The 12,398-nt window shown below is 43.6% G+C and overlaps 1 protein-coding gene across 3 annotated transcripts in view; it reads right to left on the reverse strand.

The window, feature by feature from the left end:
* The window catches only part of SHISA7 (shisa family member 7), a 50,490-nt gene extending 48,878 nt beyond the window's left edge, over positions 1 to 1,612 (reverse strand). For 2 of the 3 annotated variants that reach the window (XM_060780383.2, XM_060780380.2), the window contains exon 1: positions 1,194 to 1,611. The gene's annotated coding sequence lies outside the window, so the exon portion shown is untranslated. Of the gene's footprint in view, positions 1 to 1,193 lie in introns of all 3 variants that reach the window. The other variant, XM_060780384.2, reaches the window with a different exon arrangement.
* Positions 1,613 to 12,398: the final 10,786 nt, after the last annotated feature.

A 12,398-nucleotide genomic window follows, 5' to 3' on the forward strand; every position in this document is an offset into this window, starting at 1 on the left:
AGTCGGGGAAAGGGGGAGGGAGTGGTGAAGTGCTGTGGTTAATTTATGCCGGCTTTGCCAGCCGGTGAAATATCAGAAGAGTCAGCTTATATCATCTTCATTCAGTGTGTGTGCGTGTGTGTAAAAGAGATTAGGACCGGGAGAGAGGAAGACGCAAGTAATCCTCATGTGTAAATGTGACAGGAAGCAATCTTTTAAAAGCTGTTAATCTCAACCAAAGAGATGTGTCCCAAAGGAACACAGACACAGCCAAGTAACATATTCCCAACCTGCCCAAACCCTGCAACTGAAACGACCACAGACCCAAAGCTGAAAGAGACATAATGCACAACCTGTGATTCGATATGCACCCACAAAGGGTCTGTCACATGCCGAGAACTGCAGCAGCAGTCACACACACACACACACACACCAAGAAAAGCACACAGAGGTGCAACACACAACAGTCTCCAACACATAGCAAACAATCCACCAGGATTAAAAAAAGGCATCTATATCAATGCAATCGTCAATGCAAGCTCAAGCATTCACAAACACATTCGAGAAAATCCAGAAGAATTTGCAAAGGGACTGAAAGCATTGTCATATATAATTAAATATATTCTAGGCGCAACTAAAAATCAGCTGTACAGTGATCAACTCATCTCACACACGCATCAGGGGGCCACTTTCCTCCCAAACCATCCCAAAGAGCAAAGCCACATCTGATCTGAATTCCAACACAACCCTTCCATCTGAGACTCACACTGGGGTGCGCTTGCACCAGAATAAGATCCATCTGTGTTGCACAACCCTAGCCAACCCCTTTTGCAGCAGAGAGTGGTTAACCCTTCTCCCACACCCCCAAAGTAATGATGGCCAAGGGGTTTGATTTGGTTATCACAGTGGGGTATAGACATGACATGTATAACCTCAGAGGCAAAAATGTACACTTTGAAACAGACATATAGAGTGCACTCCCGAGTCTTTGAAGAAAGCATGTTCTCATGATTTGGGTACATTACATATACACATAACCGTATCCTTTAAAATATAGTTTCCTTACCCAACAACCAACAACAACCCCCCTCTCCCAGCAGTATTTGCCATTATCTACTTTCTTGAACCACCTTAGCCTCATTTGACACACTCAGCTCTGGCTCCTATAGGCACACAGTCTGTCCTATAGTCCCGTACACAAATCTCACACTTACCTTGATCAATTTTTTTTAAAATCCCAAACAAAATATTTCCTCGGTTGCTGTTGATCCTTTCCTGCTACAGCCGGTCAGCGACAAAAGCTATTGTTTAAAGGGGGAGTGCTTGAAACTCCCCCACACCTTCAGTAAGGAAATATTTAATTTTTTCTGATAGAAAAAAATCCCACCTCAAAAGTGGGTACTTCCTATTAAAAAATAGAATTCCACTCTGGGAAAGGCAAGGCAACACATGAATTAGACATGATGCTTGAAGTATTCCATTGGCTGCTAGGCAAGCAGAGGGCTGTTCCGATTGGTGCAGGGAAGGCGATGGATGGATGGATAACTACAGCCCCTCACCCAAACCTGTGCCCCCCTTCCTTCAAACCGCTTCCAAGTCCCAAAGGAGTGAAAAGGGTGAGTGGGAAGAGCTTTCATTAACAAAAAGAATGCCTCTCCAGCAAAGGATGGGGCCAAAAGAGTGGGATGCAGGAGCATGGGATTGGACAGGGAAGGCTGTCAATCAGGAAGGAGAATTCATCTACCTTTCTGGCCATCCTTCTCCATCTCCCTCTCTCTTTACTTTCTTCTTTGAGGGAAAGAGTAGACGAAAGTTTGTCTTGCTGTCCCATTTGACTTCATCCTATAATATGCATTCTAGGAATCCTAGTAATATTGATTCCCTGGGACTATGTACATTGTTCCAATACTGCAAACTGGATCAGCTGCTCCAGTACATTGTATTCTTGTAAACGCAGAGAGACAATAATGGAATTATCTGTGTGATAATTTCATCTTTTTTGGTGGCTGCTTAAGCTACTGTTTTAAAAAGCAGCAAGAAAAGGTACAACATGGCAAAATTGTGGGGAAAGCGAAGGAAAAAAAGTAGATTTTGGCGATAAAGGTCCTCCCACCTGCTTCTCAGTTTCCAAAATCTGAGCAATGTAAGAAGAATTTGTATTGTTGTTGTTGTTTATTCATTCAGTCACTTCCGACTCTTCAAGACCTCGTGGACCAACCCATGCCAGAGCTCCCTGTCGGCTGTGGCCATCCCCAGCTCCTTCAAAGTCAAGTCACTTCAAGGATACCATCCATCCATCTTGCCCTTGTTTGGCCCCTCTTCCTTTTTCCTTCCATTTTCCCCAGCATCATTATCTTCTCCAAGCTTTCCTGTCTTCTCATGATGTGGCCGAAGTACTTCATATTTGCCACTAAGATTCACAGAACATAGAATCAAAGAGTTGGAAGAGACCTCATGGGCCATCCAGTCCACCCCCCTGCCAAGAAGCAGGAATATTGCATTCTAATCACCCCTGACAGATGGCCATCCAGCCTCTGTTTAAAAACTTCCAAAGAAGGAGCTACCACCACACTCTGGGGCAGAGGGTTCCACTGCTGAACGGTTCTCACATACAGGAAGTTCTTCATGTTCAGATGAAATCTCCTCTCTTGTAGTTTGAAGCCATTGTTCCGCGTCCTAGTCTCCAAGGAAGCAGAAAACAAGCTTGGTCCCTCCTCCCTGTGGCTTCCTCTCACATATTTATACATGGCTATCATATCTCCTCTCAGCCTTCTCTTCTTCAGGCTAAATATGCCCAGCTCCTTAAGCCACTCCTCATAGGGCTTTTTTTGCTGCCACATCACATTGTTGGCTCATGTTTAACTTGTTGTCCACAAGGACTCAAAGATCTTTTTCACACGTATTGCTCTCAAGCCAGGCGTCCCCCATTCTGTATCTTTGCATTTTGTTGCATTCTTCCCTCCAGTGAGCAGCCAGGCTTAATTTCTCAGAGTATGTACTGGTTTGATCTTCTTACAATCCAAGGCACTCTCAGAATTTTCCTCCAGCACCACAGTTCCTCTTTGCCTCTAATATCCTTCCCACCAGTTAATTTTACATTGGTTTGTATTAATTGATTTGTATTAATTGGTTGGCACTGTTGGGAATCAGAGCTGTTAGGCTCAAAAAATAACCCTCACTTGTGGTGATTCCATCTAAAATATAGCAAAATGCTAGAAGTAGATTTCATAACCAGTGGAAACTTACATGTGGTGAGCCAGGATACCTTCCATTCAACAGGATAGAACAGGATTGCAGAGACAGAACTTTAGGTTCAAAATATTTATTCAAGAAAATAAATCCATTCTAGATAGAAAAGGGTCTTGGAGCTAACTAGCTTTCTAAGCTCATTTTCTAAGTAAGGTAAAAAGGATAATAAGTCAAAATATCCATGCAGCTACATTTTGCCTGGAGAATGGAAACATGCGTCCTTTTGGAAGGGAGACAAAGGCAGTGAGAGAGCAATGGAGAATGACCACATGGCCAAAAACCCAGGGCAGCAAAAATATCTTTAAAGAGGACGTTACCTCATCCCTTACAGAGATTACATTGGTACATCTTCAAAGGGAGGAGGAGATAGTGGCAAGCAAGAAAAGTAAGGCAAAGCCCCTTCTGGGAAAAGCATGCATAGGAATGTGGGAAAAGGAATCCCTCACATTAAATGTATATCTAAGTCTAGCTACTCAATGAGGACTGGGGACTTGTGCAGTCCAAAGATGAAACCAACAGACACTTACTTTAATTTCAATTTGGCACTAGGTTACAGCCTTAAAAAAACACATACACACAATAAAAGGAGGTTGTTAATCTAATCTGCATGACTGCCATCACAGATTGCTGTTATGCTACTTTATCTTTTCTGGATTTTTCCTTAGATGTTGTTTGCTTTTTTACTTTGCTGCAACCAGCTTGCCTGCCAGCTTATGTAAAGAGGTTTCATTTTTTACTTGCTGCTGAGAGAGATGCACTCTGTACATGCTCAATGATATCATCATTTTCATGATTATGGCACAAACAAGTTTACAGACTAAGCACTGGGAGAAGCCCTGAGTACCAGGCCAAAGAGAAGCACCAGGAATACAGCAATAGAGAAATATCACTTCACTGTAAATCTGTGGAGCCCCTGGTGATGCATGGGTTAAACCCTTGTGCCGGCAGAACTACTGAACGAAAGGTCGTTTGTTCTTATCCGGGGAGCAGGGTGAGCTCCCGTCTGTCAGCTCCAATTTCTCATGCAGGGGCATGAGAGAAGCTTCCCACAGGATGGTAAAGCATCCAGGAGTCCTCTGGGCAACGTCCTTGCAGACGGCCAATCCTCTCACACCAGAAGCAACTTGATGTTTCTCAAGTCACTCCTGACATGAAAAAAAAACCTGTAAATCTGTAGCCCATGTTTGTGAAAACAGAGTGTATGAATCTGCCAGGAGCTCAACTGGCTAGAAATTATTGTCCTGGGCAGTGCTGCCAAGTTCAGAGGCTCAAAGTACCAGGAGTCTTTTTAAAAAATCCTTACAATTATGTCATCTACTGTTTCCCCCATGGCTTCTCTGTTCCCTCTGAGTTTAGCCACAATGCACACAGCAAGTGAGTGTGGGTTGTTGAAATGCATTTCCCCAGCAACAATATTTGCTGTGTGCCATCCGCTGTTATAGCCCAAGATATTTTGGAAATGGGCAATTAAGACTCATTAGCTTTACAAAAGACCTGTTTTCTGTGAATATACAGAGAGCCAGATTTCATTTTCTAATGTGAGTCAAGAGAGATGCCTACATATATATTTTTTTGTACTCCCTCGGCTGAACTGCCAACATGCCTGTTCCCTCATCAGGCCCCAATTCAATTTTGTGTACATTTATATTGTCTGGATTGCAGTGTGGTTTTGATGTGTTGTCTGCCTGGCTGGACAGGGTTAGAAATCAGATTCTGTATTTTTAAAATATTTTATTTTTGATGATGGGGATTACAGTACTGGCATACTACATCAGTTGAAGCTTGAAAACCTTGACTGAAATCCTGTATCAGATTATACTTAGCTTCATACTAAACTAAAGAATATCTCCTGGCTCAACCCTCCCAAACCAGATGGAAACATCATTCAACCATGCTCTGATCGTTGGCAGAATCGCCTTCCTTCTCCCCATGCAGCTGATGCCCTATACAGTAGGTTGGGAGATCATGGCAATTGTATCAAAATCATGATTAACTATCAAGACGGTATGGTGTAATGGTTTGAGCATTGAATTACAACTCGACCAAGGTCGAATAATTGCTTGCATGTCACCTTGGATAAGTCGCACGCAAAAACAAAAAAAAACATGTTAGGATCACTTTAGTGTTGCAATAAATCAAAAATGTCTTGAAGGTATAACAAAATAAGCAACTGTGAATAAGAAAGTTATAGTTGGAGCTGTTTAATTATGGAATAAAATTTTTAATAAACAATATTATGGCAACCAGACTGATTGATAACTACCAAATAGAGGGAGAAATGTGAAAGTAGTGACGGACTTTGTATTTCTAGGTGCAAAGATTACTGCAGGTGCAGACTGCAGCCAGGAAATCAGAAGATGTTTACTTCTTGGGAGGAGAGCAATGACCAAGCTCAATAAAATAGTGAAGAGTATAGAAATCATACTGGCAACGAAGATCCTCATAGTCAAAGCAATGATATTCCCCGTAGTAACCTGTGGATGTGAGAGCTGGATCATAAGGAAGGCTGAGTGAAGGAAGATAGACGCTTTTGAACTGTGGTGTTGGAGAAAAATTCTGAGAGTGCCTTGGACCACAAGAAGATCCAACCAGTCCATACTCCAGGAAATAACACCCGACCGCTCACTGGAGGGAAGGATATTAGAGGCAAAGATGAAGTACTTTGGCCACATCATGAGGAGACAGGAAAGCATGGAGAAGACAATGATGCTGTGAAAATGGAAGGAAAAAGGAAGAGGGGCTGACCAAGGACAAGATGGATGGATGGCATCCTTGAAGTGACTGGCTTGACCTTGAAGGAACCGGGGGTGGCCATGGCCGACAGGGAGCTCTGGCGTGGGCTGATCCATAAAGCCACAAAGAGTCAGAAGTGACTGAACGAATAAACAACAACAACTCCCTTAGAGAGTGGTGGCTTTTTTCTAGCAGTGCTTTAGATGTATATTTCTAGGTGGCAGGTGGTAGACTAGATGCCTTTATAGTCCTTAACAATTCTATGACTCTAACAGAACACTCACTAAATCTTAACATTTGCCATCCTGAGCTATCCATATTGCTGGAGGTCGTCTCCAAAGGAGTGGTACGTGTGTTCAGGAGACAATAAACCATCCCTTACCAAGGTTTCTGTTCTCAATGGAATACTGCAACTGCAGGAACACTCCACTGATAGCATTTTAAGCCAAATGCCACTGGATTTCTATTTCGGAAGCTAGAGCTTGACTTTATGGTCATTATTGTACTCATCATTAGGTTTAAGAGCTAAATTATCACTCAATTCTAACCTGCAAATGAACTTAAAAGGTAGAATAACTTCAAAGAGGTCAAGTCCCCTGTAAAGAAGTTGATTATAAATTGTATGACTTTAACTGTATTTGTGTTTGGATTAGTTGCACTAATGCTGGAGCGGCCTAGCTGAGAGGAGTGCGTTACCATGGAGACGATGCTGTAGAGAAGTGGGAGGAGCTTAGAGGGGAGAGTTTGAAAAATGACAGTTTATGTTCAGTCAGACTTAGGGTTTAGGGTTAGAGGAGTGAGCAGTCAGGAGTTAAGATTGGAGGGTGAGGAATTGGTAGAGGAAAGATTAGGAGGTTATAGCTGTAAAAGAGTGAATTGTGAAGCAAAGTTTCAAGGCTTTGGAAAGCCAGATTAAGCTACTGGAAGTTTCTTAGCCAGAGAGTCTGATAAGGGAAACATAACCAGTATTCCGTTAGTCTAAAGAAAGGCTAAAGAATAAGCTTATTAAGTATCTGATCAAGGGAGGATCAGATAAGGGAGACATCCCTGTATTGGAACTTTGTTCTGTAATAAGTGCTTCACCTCAGGAAGATACTGTATAACCTGAAAAAGTGTAACATTCAACTAACCAAGCATTATTCTGAGTTCTATAAGAAAAGTTACAACTTGCAACCACACGCTTTGTGCTCAATAAACTTGTTCTCTTTTGTTTGAAGACTGCCTCATCTCCATTAATTCTGCGTCCAGTGTGCCATATCTCCCAATAATACCTCACATCACACATTGGTGGCACCATTAAGAGTAATAAATAATAAATCGTCCCTCCTCTCTCCTAATTCGTTACATCCCCTTTGGAGATTTTCATTGGCAATATGTATAGATTGGGATAGAGTGTGATTGGGATAGATTGTTGAAGGGCTCTTCCAGACAGGCCCAATATCCCAGGATCTGATCCCAGCTTTTCTGTTTATCCCAGATCATCTGGCAGTGTGGGCTCATATAATCCAGTTTAGAGCAGAAAACCTGAGATCAGATCCTGGGATATTGGGCCTGTCTGGAAGGGCTCTAAGTTGCTTAAGAGAAACATCCTGAGTAATTTCTTCTACAGCAGGGAATAGCAGCCCATGTGTTTCTTCCAGCATTTATGGCAATGGGTAGCCACTGCATTGTGTGGAAAAATGTAGTGTCCGTGTGAGAGGATCAGAGTGTTGAACTGGGACTCAGGAAGTACAATGTATTGGTTTGTCTCTCCACCTCCTGCTTTCCCCTTTTGTCCGTCTTCAGTTGCTTCAAAGAGATTTCAAAGTGCAGAAGTCATTTCTTGCTGTTGTTGGGGAGTTTCAAGTTGATTCTGACTTGTGGTGATTCGAAAAGGCAAACCCATCATGAGGTTTTCTTGGCAAGAGTTCTTCAGAGAAGGGTTGCTTTTGCCTTCCACCGAATTATGACTTGTTGCTCAGTGGGTTCCAAGGCCAAGAGTTCACCCTTGTGCTGCTAAACTGCTGATCTGAAGATTGACGTCTGTCAGCCCTAACTCCTGCCAACCTAGCAGTTCGAAAACACGCAAATGTAAGTAGATAAATAGGTACTGCTCCGGCAGGAAAAGGCAAAGAGACATTCCAAGCAATCTTGGCGGCCACGTGATCAGGAGGTGACAATGCAGGCTCCTTGGCTTGAAAATGGAGAAAAAGCACCTCCCAGAGCCAGAGATGAGCCCTGCCTCCAGATGCTGGAAATGAAAGGCAAAGCCTTGCCTTTGTTTGTGTGTCTCATGTGATTGTAAAGGTATTGAATGTTTGCCTATGTATGTAAATGCTGTAATCCTAGGGGAGAAGGGCGAAATATAAATAAAGTGTATTATTGTTATTATTATTATTATTATTATTATTATTATTATTAGAAACACAACAAGATGAGTCCACAGCAGACACGCTGCTGGCTGTTGTATTGGATCACATGTCGGACACTTCCCAAGTGTCTAGGACTGTGTGATGTATCGGCAAATAATGCGTGCAGATCCCAATAAGGTAGCCTTCTGCAGCTGGCAGATGGTAATTTTGTCAGCACCGATTGTGTTTAAGTGCAGGCCAAGGTCTTTAGGCACTGCACCCAGTGTGCTGATCACCACTGAGACCACCTTGACTGGCTTGTGCCAGAGTCTTTGCAGTTTGATCGTTAAATCCTCCTATCGTGTCAGCTTTTCCAGTTGTTTCTCTGCAATCCTGCTGTCACGTGGGATTGCAACATCGACAACCCATACTTTGTTTTTTAAAACAATCATGAAGTCAGGAGTATTGTGCTCCAAAACTGTCTGTCTGAATTTGGAAGTCCCAGAGGAGCTTTACGTGTTCATTTTCTGTAACTTTTTCAGCCTTATGATTATTATTATTATTGGATTCAAATGTGGTCTCCACAACCATAGACCAATGCTCAAACCGTTATACCACCATAAATAGTTTACACTCAGTTAACTCAGAAGGGAGAGAGAGGAAGGGGTAGAATATTATCCTTCCCTGTAGACTGAGGCAAAAACAGACAGATGTAGCCCATCCTAGTTTGTTAACCATTTTTGCCACACTCTGATGTAGCTTAGCCTCAAATGTCCCAGTTTTTAGCAGTGAAATGGAGGGCATGCAAGTTCTTCAGAGGAGAGGCATGTATGTAACACTTATGAATGATAGGTATGGCCTAGTGGGTGAGGAAACCCTAAAAAAGAGTGTACTTGCTAGGTCAGTCCAGAAAGAAAAAGTGAGGGGGAGAAATCTGGGAAGAAGAGGAGCTGTGTCTGCCAGGGACTGGAATGAGGCCCTTCTCACTTTGAACTGTGACTTTCAAGTTGTCTAAAATAACTGAACTGCAAGATTCCTGCAAGCGAAGCTTGCTTTGTGGAGTGTGTATAGACTGTATGTGTTCTGGATTCACTACAAAAATGCAGAATTTTTTTTCTGATTTAAAAACACTTTATATAAATCTTAAAATCATTTCAACTTCTGTAAATATATTTGCAAAAGTAAAGGTAAAGGTTTTCCCCTGACATTAAGTCTAGTCGTGTCCGATTCTGGGGGTTAGTGCTCATCTCAATTTCTAAGCCGAAGAGCCAGCATTGTCTGCAGACACTTCCTAGGTCATGTGGCCAGCACGACTGCATGCAGTGCTGTTATCTTCCCGCCTGAGCTGTACCTATTGACCGACTCACATTTGCATGTTTTTGAACAGCTAGGTTGGCAGAAGCTGGGGCTAACAGTGGGAGCTCATTCCACTCCCCGGATTTGAACGGCCGACCTTTTGGTCAGCAAGTTCAGCAGTTTAACCTGCTGTGCCATCGAGGGCTCCATCACCATGTATAAATGGTCCAATCAGCCCATGGAAGTGGTACATACACACTGCCTTGAGCTCACTGGCAGGATGTAAATGTAACTGTTAAGAGATGTAAATACTGCACTCTTGTTCCAGGGGTTTATGCCTGGAATGGGCAAAATCTGGCCACCAAATTCCAGCATTCCTCAACACTGACTACTCTAGCTAGGTTTGATGACAGTTGTAGTTAAAAAACCTGGACTGCCACATTTTGCCCATCCTTACTTTGGATGAATGCTATTCTGGTAAGAAGTTGAGACATAGCCAACAAAGACAGATCTGGGTTGCTGTGAGTTTTCTGGGCTGTATGGCCATGTTCCAGAAGCATTATCTCATTTTTGCCCACATCTATGGCAGACATATTCAGAGGTTGTGAGGTTTATTGGAGACTAGGTAAGTGGGGTTTATATAACTGTTGAATGTCCAGGGTGAGAGAAAAAATTAATGTCAGCTTGAGGCAAGCATGAATGCTGCAATTGATAATCTTGGTTAGCATTGAAAAGCCTTGCAGCTTCAAAGCTTGACTGCTTCCTGCCTGGGAGAATCCTTTGTTGGGAAGTGATTAGCTACCTCCCGATTGATTTTTGTCTGGAATTCCCCTGTTTTTGAGTGTTGTTCTTTCTTTAGTGTTTTGATTTTACAATTTTTTAACACTGGTAGCCAGGTTTTGTTCATTTTCATGGTTTCCTCCATTCTGGTGAAACTGTCCACATGCTTGTGGGTTTTAATAGCTTCTCTGTGTAGTCTGACATGGTAGTTGTTAGAGTGGTCCAGCATTACTGTATTCCCAGATAATATGCTGTGTCCAGGTTGGTTCATCAGGTGTTCTGCTATGGCTGATTTCTCTGGTTGAATTAGTCTGCAGTGCCTTTCATGTTCCTTGATTCGTGTCTGGGCATTGCTGCATTTGGTGGTTCCTATGTAGACTTGTCCTCAGCTGCATGGTATATGTTAGACTCCTGCAGAGGTGAGGGGATCCCTCATGTCCTTTGCTGAATGTAGCATTTGTTGGATTTTCTTAGTGGGTCTGTAGATAGTTTGTCATTTGTGTTTTTTCATCAGTTTCCTTGTGCGGTCAGTGGTTCCCTTAATGTATAGTAAGAACACTTTTCCTCTCCTGGCTTGTTCTTGATCTTGCAGATCTTTTGATGTCCATTGGCCTGTAGACCAGTTTAGGTGCTTCAGTTCACCTTGGAGAAGGTGGGGTTCGCAGATTCTTTTTGCATGGTCTGCCAGAGTGTTGATTGTGCTTCCTTTTTGACTGGTAACAGATCATTTGACATCCTTTGGCCAAGGGAAGATGTCAGTCTAGGAGAGCAATATGGCACCTGAATTTCACAGTTGTTGGCTCTTTGCCTTGAGCTTCTAATGGACAGCTTCTGTCGCCAGAGTGGGTAAGTGGGGAAGCATCTATACCTCCACAAACTGTTGTCTAGACAGTTGTCTTTGCCTAACCTCCCTCCCACTTCCTCGCACTGCCAAATCTGCCTCTTGAATATCAGCTCCGATTGTTGGCTGCCTGCACAGAGGCTCCGTCGAGAGCCCCAAGGGGGCTGGGTAACCTTTGCAAACATGCTGCGATGATCTCTCCCTGGCTGCTTCAAGCCTGCAGGGCAGCTGCAACGTTTGCGGCATCAAGAATGGTTCCTGCATCTGGGGTGCTGGGGCAGGAGGGCAACATCTTAGCAGCGCCTGGCCTGCCTCTTTGGTCCCTCCAATACGAGCCATGCCTGCAACTTTCCCCTCTGAGTCTCCTCAGACCCCAAGGCTCTATTTCCCTCCTTCTTGCTTCATCCAACAAGCTCCCTTTCTCTCAGTACTGGTCCTGGACTACAGCCATTTCTCCTAGACAAAAAAGAACCCAGATCACATTTCAGGACACTCTCCCTGCATATAAACAACAGCCTCCATCCCACAGGAGACTACATGGTGATGCCAGGCGAAGGATCCTTGCTTCTTCTTCCCTTATTTCATTCCTCACTCCTACCCTGAGTTTCTCTGGCCTGTTTGGAGGAGGGGGGCTGGGAATCAGCAATTTTGCTCAATTAGCTGATGTTTCCCAGTGTGTGGAATATCATCCAGTTGCCATGACAATGGGAGTACCACAGTAACCCAACAGGCTCCCTTTTCTTGTTCGCTACCTACTTCTCCCCATGCCACGCTGGCACGAGGAGTTATACAGGGATAGGAGTGGGAAGGAACCCCAGGAACGGGGTTGGGCCCAGCTCTTTTTTTTGCCTCTACAGGGGAAACCAATTTCTCTTCTCCCCCCTCCCCAACTTTTCTTTTCATCTTGAGAAATTTCGGCACACGTCCTCCTTGGATCCTATAGCGAGAAGTAAATGAGGCAGGCTCTTAGCAGGAAGTTCCATTGACAGGGCAATTTTCTTGCCATCATGGGCACGTGGGCGTTTGACACCTAGGTAACGCCTGCCCTGGATTTCGTGCCAGTTCTTTCTCCGGTTCCACTTCCTCCTCATATTAGCAACTTTCTGGACACCCAGGACACCAAGGCAGTTATATTCATGCTATATTTTTGCCCCCACAAAGCCTTTTCGGTGCCCTGATCAAAGAGAATA

This window comes from Anolis sagrei, chromosome 6 (genome assembly GCF_037176765.1).
Source record: "Anolis sagrei isolate rAnoSag1 chromosome 6, rAnoSag1.mat, whole genome shotgun sequence".
Lineage (NCBI taxonomy): Eukaryota > Metazoa > Chordata > Lepidosauria > Squamata > Dactyloidae > Anolis > Anolis sagrei.